Genomic DNA, 7,698 nt, shown 5'->3' with positions numbered 1-7,698 from the left:
TTAATGTATTTGTAGAATCTCTTTGGATTCTCCTTAACCCTAGTTGAGGGCTGTGGTAAAAGGCTGATTGTGCGACTGGAGATTAGTGTCCAATGGTTTACCACATGGATCAGTGCCGGGTTCCCTTACTTTTTGTGGTATTCATAAATGAAGTAGCTGAGCATGTGGGGACCATGATAAGTAATGACACAAAGATTGGTTGGGTGGTTGACAATAGGGAGAAAGGTCTTAGGTTACAGGAGGATATAGGCAGATTGGTCAGGTGGGCAGATCAATGGCAGATGGCATTTAACCCTAATAAATGTGAGCTGATGCACTTTGGAAGAATTAACAAGGCAAGTACTCAATGAATGGCAGGACACTAGGAAGCTCAGAGGAACAGAGGAATCTTGGTGTGTTTGTACACAGATCCCTGACATTGGCTGGACAGGTTATTAAGGTGTTTAAGAAGGCTTACAGGATGTCGTCTTTATCAGTCGAGACATTGATTATAAGAGCGGGGAGGTTATGTTGGAGCTATATAGGACTTTGGTTCGGTCACAGCTGGAGTACTGTGTGCAGTTCTGGCATCTCAGTACAGGAAGGATATGATTGCACTGGAGGGGGTGCAGAGGAAATTTCCCACAATGTTGACTGGGATGGAGCACTTCAGCGATGAAGAGAGACTGGATAATCTTGGGTTGTTTTCTTCAGAGCAGAGAAGATTGAGAGGGGAACCTGATAAAGATGTACAAAATTATGAGGGGTATGGACAGGGTGGGTGAAAAGTAGCTGTTCCCTGAGCTGAAGCATCAGACACAAGGCAGCACATTTTTAAGGTGAAAGGCAGGAGGTTTAAAGAGGATCCGAGGATCTTTTTCCAACCCAGAGGCTGGAGGGCGTCTAGACTGCACTGCCTGGCAGGTATATTAGGTGGATGACTTCAAACATTAAAAAAGTACTTGGTGTGTCATAACATTCAAGACTCTGAGCCTAGTACAGGGAAATGGGATGAATGTAGTGCATTTTTGGTGGTACCAACTGGATGGGCTGAACAGCCTATGCTGTACCATATGACTCTTAGATTCGCCGATTATATAAATGCTCCCCTCGAAGGCACATCCCATCCTGATGTGGAACGATATTGCTGTTCCTGCAGTGTCGCTGTTTCAAAGTCCCTGGAGCTCAATTCCTGGCTGCATTGTGGGTGCACTTGCATCTCAGGGGACCAGTGGCTTCAAGGATGGAGCTCATCACCAGAGGCTTAGAGACATTTAGGGATGGGCACCACATTCTGTTTGGCCAACAATGCTAAAATGCTGTGATTTTTAAAAAAAATGTTGGGTGGATGTGTTTTGCTGGTAGAAGCTGATTGCGAGAGGACCTTAGTTTTCCATTTGTTTGGCAGAAGGTCCATTTTCTCTTATGGCTCAGAGAAGGAGTTGACGTTGACCTTGAGCTCAGTTTCTGACCAAGGACACACATAAACATCATTTCCATACTGAAAATCTGACAGTAAGATTGGAGACATTTTGCTTTTGGATTGAAGGAGGCCTGGTTGTCTCTGGCTAAGTCAGCATTCATTGCCTATCAGTAATTACCTAGAAGGTAGTTAATAGTCAACCCCATTGCTGTGGGTCTGGAGTCACATGTAGGCCCAGACCAGATAAGGATGGCAGTTTCTTTCCCTAAAGGGCATTAGTGAATTAGATGGGTTTTTCCAACAATGGATTCATGGTCATCATTAGACTCTTAATTCCAGACTTTTATTGAATTCAAATTCCACCATCTGCCTCAAGAGGATTTTAACACAGGACCCCAGAATATTACCTGGGTGTCTAGATTGACCATTTCTGATGAAGGGTTTTTGCCTGAAACGTTGATTCTCCTGCTCCTCAGATGCTGCCTGACCTGCTGTGCTTTTCCAACACCACGCTCTCGACTCTAGATTGACAGTCTAGTGATAAGGTAAATACAAGGGCTGCAGATGCTGGAAACCTGAGTCTAGATTAGAGTGGTGCTGGAAAAGCACAGCAGGTCAGGCAGCATCCGAGGAGCAGGAGAATTGACTATTCCTGATGAAGGGCTTTTGCCTGAAATGTCGATTTTCCTGCTCCTCGGATGCTGCCTGCTGTGCTTTTCCAGCACCGCTCTAATCTAGTTTAGTGATAATCCTATTAGGCCATCACCACTGAGGGATAGCCAAGTGCAACCATAATCAAGGTATATTGAATGTGATTCATTTGCTTATAATATAGTTGTAATGTGCCATATGGGATACTTACATGGAATATGGTTGTTTGATGCGACTGAGATATGTTGGCATGTGATAAAATGGACTCATATTTGTACGGAAAGCATTTGCATGTGTATGTACAATTGAATCTCTGAATCCAATTGCATGACACACATTTGGGATAAAATTATTTGGGATACATTCAAACTTTGGTCATAGTCTTTTCCCTGGGGTGGGGGAGTCCAGAACTAGAGGGCATAGGTTTAGGGTGAGAGGGGAAAGATATAAAAAGGACCTAAGGGGCAACTTTTTCACACAGAGGGTGGTGCGTGTATGGAATGAGCTGCCAGAGGAAGTGGTGGAGGCTGGTACAATTGCAACATTTAAGAGGCATTTGGATGGGTATATGAATGGGTAGGGTTTGGAGGAATATGGGCCAGGTGCTGGCAGGTGGGACTAGGTTGGATATCCATTCAGCATGGGCGGATTGGACCGAAGGGTCTGTTTTATGTGCTGTACATCTCTATGACTCTATACGGCATAGAACTCATAGCTTATTGACAAAAGAAAATTAAAACTCAGTAAGTAAAACTCTACCCAATGAATCATGTTAAAATAATAGCGACATGCAAATAAATGTACAGAAAAGAAGAGGAGAAGTAATAAAGAGAAAGGAAAGAATTTGTGGAAGGGAGAGAAAGGAGAAAATAAGAGGCAGAAGGAGACATGAAGCAAAGGAAATAAATAAGTCGCTTGAATTAAGTGAAAAAACTTTAATACTTTTGAGCTCAGGGTGTGAATTGCTTGTAAAGTTGTGTACTTTTATGAGATGCTCTGCTTTGATACCTGTTTAGTAGAATATTGTTGAATCTCTCATAATAACCGACCTCATTAGTTAAAAGCTGAATTTCAGTACACTATGTCCTCCTACCCACTGAGTGATTAAAGAAACTTCAAACAGCAGCCAGTTTTCACACCTTTAATCTGAGGCTTGAGAAATGTGATAATTTTGTTGTAATGAGAATAGGTTGTATCTGAATGTGTCATTGACTCACACAGAGACACTACTGCAATGTTCCCAATTGGAGCTCTGCTGTGATTTCACCTCCCATTAACATTTAAAGCTAATCTGGAAAAGGAAGCAGTTTGGTTTTTTATTACTGGTGCAATAAATCTAAATGAAACTGCAATTTAAGTAACTTGTTAGAGTCAACTGCAAGAAATGTGTTGTAGCAGTTTGATATTAATAATGGGTTAATTTATTGACAAGACAATTTTTTGACTTCCCCATAAAACCTTGCCCTCTAATATCGGTGTTTTGATAAGGATGTGGAAACTGTGAGTCATAGCTATTGAGTTATGGGTATGACAATAAGAAGGTATAATCATCCCTTGCATATTTGTTAATTCACTCACCAAAGTCCAGAAACTTAACTGGATCAGCCATATTCATTTCATTTCATCACTTCATCCACATGAGATTTCATAGGAAGTAACTCACCTTCTGTCTCCTGTGACAATGCTGTCACTTTAAAAAAAGGCTATTTTATCCTTGGTTTATTTGAAGCGAGGTTGTAATGGCAGAGGTCCTGAAGAGTCTAGGATTTAAGAGGCCTTTGAATTTTTTAAAAACAATTTAACAATGGATGAGGAGTGGCCAATTCTCCCATTTCAGGTTTTTTTCTAGTCTGTTTTTAACTGTGGCAGTGACACGAGGTGTGAGTCCAGAGGAGTTGCAAGCTTCAGTAAAGGACTCCTGACAGACTTTCTCTGAAATCTCTCTCTGGATGCTGTTCCCTCTTGCCTGTAAGAATTTGTGTTTGAATTTTTGCCAAGGAGTGTGTCCATGCAATATCACTGTTTGGAACAGTTAATTAGTAATTGTTACTGTATTGGGTTGGTTAAGTTTTCCAATTGTTAAGGTATTCTAAATTTCATTTTCTTTTGTTCAACTGTAGAGTTCAAATAAATTTTGTTTTGCTTAAAGTTGAGTGGATTGACCAGCTGCATCACACCTGGAGTATCTACTTCACATCTATCTTTAAAATAAGAAAAAGTTAAAGTCTAGGCTACTGTCTTGAAAATTTTGAAGTAAGGTCTGGCTGGTCCATAACACTCTTCAGTACTTGTTCAGCATTGATAGGTCTAAGCTAAGACTGTGTCTGAATACCCTCACATTGCTTTTTGTGCAACTCCAAGACCACAGAAGAAGCTTAACATATTCAAGACAGAGTAGCCCATTTCACCATAATTTTTAACATTCATACTGTCCATCATCAGTGCACAGCAACAGCACAGCATGCCACCTACAAGATGCACAATGGTAACTCACTCCACGTTGTTTTAACAGCCCCTTCTAAACCCGTGACCTCAGCCATTTCAGGAAACAAGGATAGCAGGTACATGGTAACACCTGCACATTTCCCTCCATGTCACTTGCAACTATTTGCTGTTACTTCACTGTCACTGGGTCAAAATCCCAGAACTCTCTTAACAGCAGTTGTGTGGGGTGACCTACACTGGTTTAAAAAGGTATCTACTATCACCTTCTCGGGACAATTAGAAATGGGCTCTAAATGCTGGGCTTGCCAACAAATATTTCATGAACAAATTTTTTTTAAAAATTGCTTTGATACAGGGAAACCAAACTAATTGGCAATATTGCTGGGAAATAGGTAAAGATCGGTGGCTCTGAGAATTTTGTACTGAAGCTGCTAAAGCAGGAAATGTGGGATAGGAGGACTATTCGACTATAGTGTACTGCTCCTGAAGTGCACTTATATCAGAGAATCATAGAATCCATGCAGTGTGGAAGCAGGTCATTCAGCCCATCGCGTTCACACAAACTCTCTAAAGAGCATCCCACCCAGATCCACACCCTCACCCTCCCATACCCTATCCCCCTTAATCCTGCATTTCCCATGGCTAATCCACCTAGCCTCTATATCCCTGGATGAAAGTGGGTACTGCAGATGCTGGTGAAGGGCTTTTGCCTGTAACATTGATTTTCCTGCTCCTCGGATGCTGCCTGACCTGCTGTGCTTTTCCAGCACAGCTCTAATCTTGACTCTACATCCCTGGTCACTAGCAGCAAGTTAACATGGCCAATCCAACTCATCTATAGCCACTGCACTTGTCTAGCAATAAATAGCAACTACCACCAAGTGTGGACCCTTACAAGTAGAAACACCAGTAACACCCTTGGCTTGGATCTGTCACATGATTTGGTTTCCTGGACTTGGCTTAGTGGAATGTAGCTTTACCAGGGCAGTGTACATTCTCCTGATTAAATAGCACAGTGTTTAATACCCGGATTTGGAAAGTGTTAAACAAGAACTGGAGTTGTGTCTGCTAGGCACCTACTGACCAAAGGAAACCAGTTTACAATGTGGAGACAGGCAAGCAAGAAAGTGCCTCGATTCAAAAAAGACTCAGTACCAAGGTTATGTGTCTGACATAAACATTACCAATAATTTTAACTGATTAACACCGTCAGAAACAACATATTGACAGCAGAAGTGACAAACTGAAAAAAACAGTCCATCGAACATCCTCTAACTAAACATGAAACATAAAATGTTTATTCCATATACAAGGGATATTAATTATGTGACCGTGTGATTTCTTCTGATAGGTAGACTATAGGTAATTTCCTGATTATTTTCCCTGCGAGAGAGAGCAAGTTTGCGGTCCAGGGGGTCAGTTTCTGAGGCAGTCTCTGGAAGTGAAGATAGACAGCACAGTGAATGTGTTACAGTCCATGTGGGTCCTGACCGCTGACCGCTGGTAAATTCTCCCAGTCCCAGGCAGCCGATTGATTATCGGCTGCGCATTAATCATCCAGAGGGCGGTCTCAGTGTTCCACCAGATCTAAACCAGATCGAATTGATTCTTGTGATCAATCGTGGTTTTCCGGAACCAATGACGGATTAGTAAATGTACATCTTGCCGATTGCCTGTTTGTTGCTGGTACAGTTTGAGATGTTACCATTCTGGGATTTATTCCAGATACAGCAGTTGTGTTGTCAGTGATGTAGTTAATTTCTTTCACACTTCCGTCCTCTCTGTTTCTGTTCTAAATCCCATATTATTTGCATTCCGCCTGTCTCTGTATTTTGTTATTTTCTGTTCTCCCATCTGTACCGTTTTTCCTTTTGATTACTTTTTTGATGTCGTCCCATTATATTTCACGTTTAATTTCACACTTTATTTCTCACCTTCCCTCTTTCTCGCTGTCTTAATTTTTCAGCCATTTGTTTCGGGTTCTCTCGGCTCTTTCTTTTCTTACCCTTGCTTTGTGCATTTGCTTTTTTTGCGAATGTTCTGTGCGCATGTTGGGTTTTCTTCAACAACTGGCTTCCTCAGCCGTTTTACCTCTCTCTCCTCCCGTCAGACTCTCCTACAGGGACATGACAATCAATCCTGTTTTTGGGGAAAGGCCCTTGACCTGAAATGTTAATGCTGTTTCTCTCTCCACAGATACTCCCAGACCTGGTGAGTTTCTCCAGCATTATCCGCCCTCCCCTGCTATCTAACAGGTCTTTCTTTTCAGGAGAAAGTGAGGACTGCAGATGCTGGAGATCACAGTCAAAAAGTGTGGTGCAGACCTCCCCCTCACTGAGGACGAACGATCAGTCCTCAGCCAAGGCCTCACCTTCATCCCCCTCCGTCCACGCATCAATGAATTTAATACGAGAGTGGAGGGGTGAGGGGAGGAGATAGGAGGAGGGGTCCACTCCGCCATTCAATCGTGGCTGATGGGCATTTCAACTCCACTTACCCACACTCTCCCCATATCCTTTAACTCCTTGCAAGATCAAGAATTTATCAATCTCTGCCTTGAAGATATTTAACGTCCCAGCCTCCACTGTGCTCCATGACAATGAATGCCTCCGCCTCCGAGCTTACTTTCACAATCAGGACTTCCGAGGACCCCTTCGCCCAATTCCAACACACTGCATCCACCTGGACACCCCGCGCTGGCCTATTACCTGCCCTCGACCTCTTCATTTCCAACTGTCGCCAGGACATTAACTGCCTCAACCTGTCGACCCCCCTATCCCACTCCAACCTCTCACCCTCATAACGCGCAGCCCTCCAATCCCTCTGCTCCAATCCTGACCTCACCATCAAGCCAGCGGATAAAGGGGGTGCAGTGGGAGTCTGGCGTACTGACCTCTACACCGCTGAAGCCAAACGTCACCTCTTCCTACTGCCCCCTCGACCATGACCCCACCCCCCATCACCAAACCATCATCTCCCAGACCATACAGAACCTCATCACCTCAGGAGATCTCCCACCCACAGCTTCCAACCTCATAGTCCGGGAACCCCGCACTGCCCGGTTCTACCTCCTTCCCAAGATCCACAAGCCTGACCACCCTGGCCGACCCATTGTCTCAGCATGCTCCTGCCCCACTGAACTCAAATCTACCTACCTCGACACTGTCCTATCCCCCCTAGCCCAGGAACTCCCCACATAC

The sequence above is a fragment of the Chiloscyllium plagiosum genome, chromosome 14 (genome assembly GCF_004010195.1).
Source record: "Chiloscyllium plagiosum isolate BGI_BamShark_2017 chromosome 14, ASM401019v2, whole genome shotgun sequence".
Taxonomy (NCBI): Eukaryota; Metazoa; Chordata; class Chondrichthyes; order Orectolobiformes; family Hemiscylliidae; genus Chiloscyllium; species Chiloscyllium plagiosum.
This window is presented reverse-complemented; position numbering follows the sequence as displayed.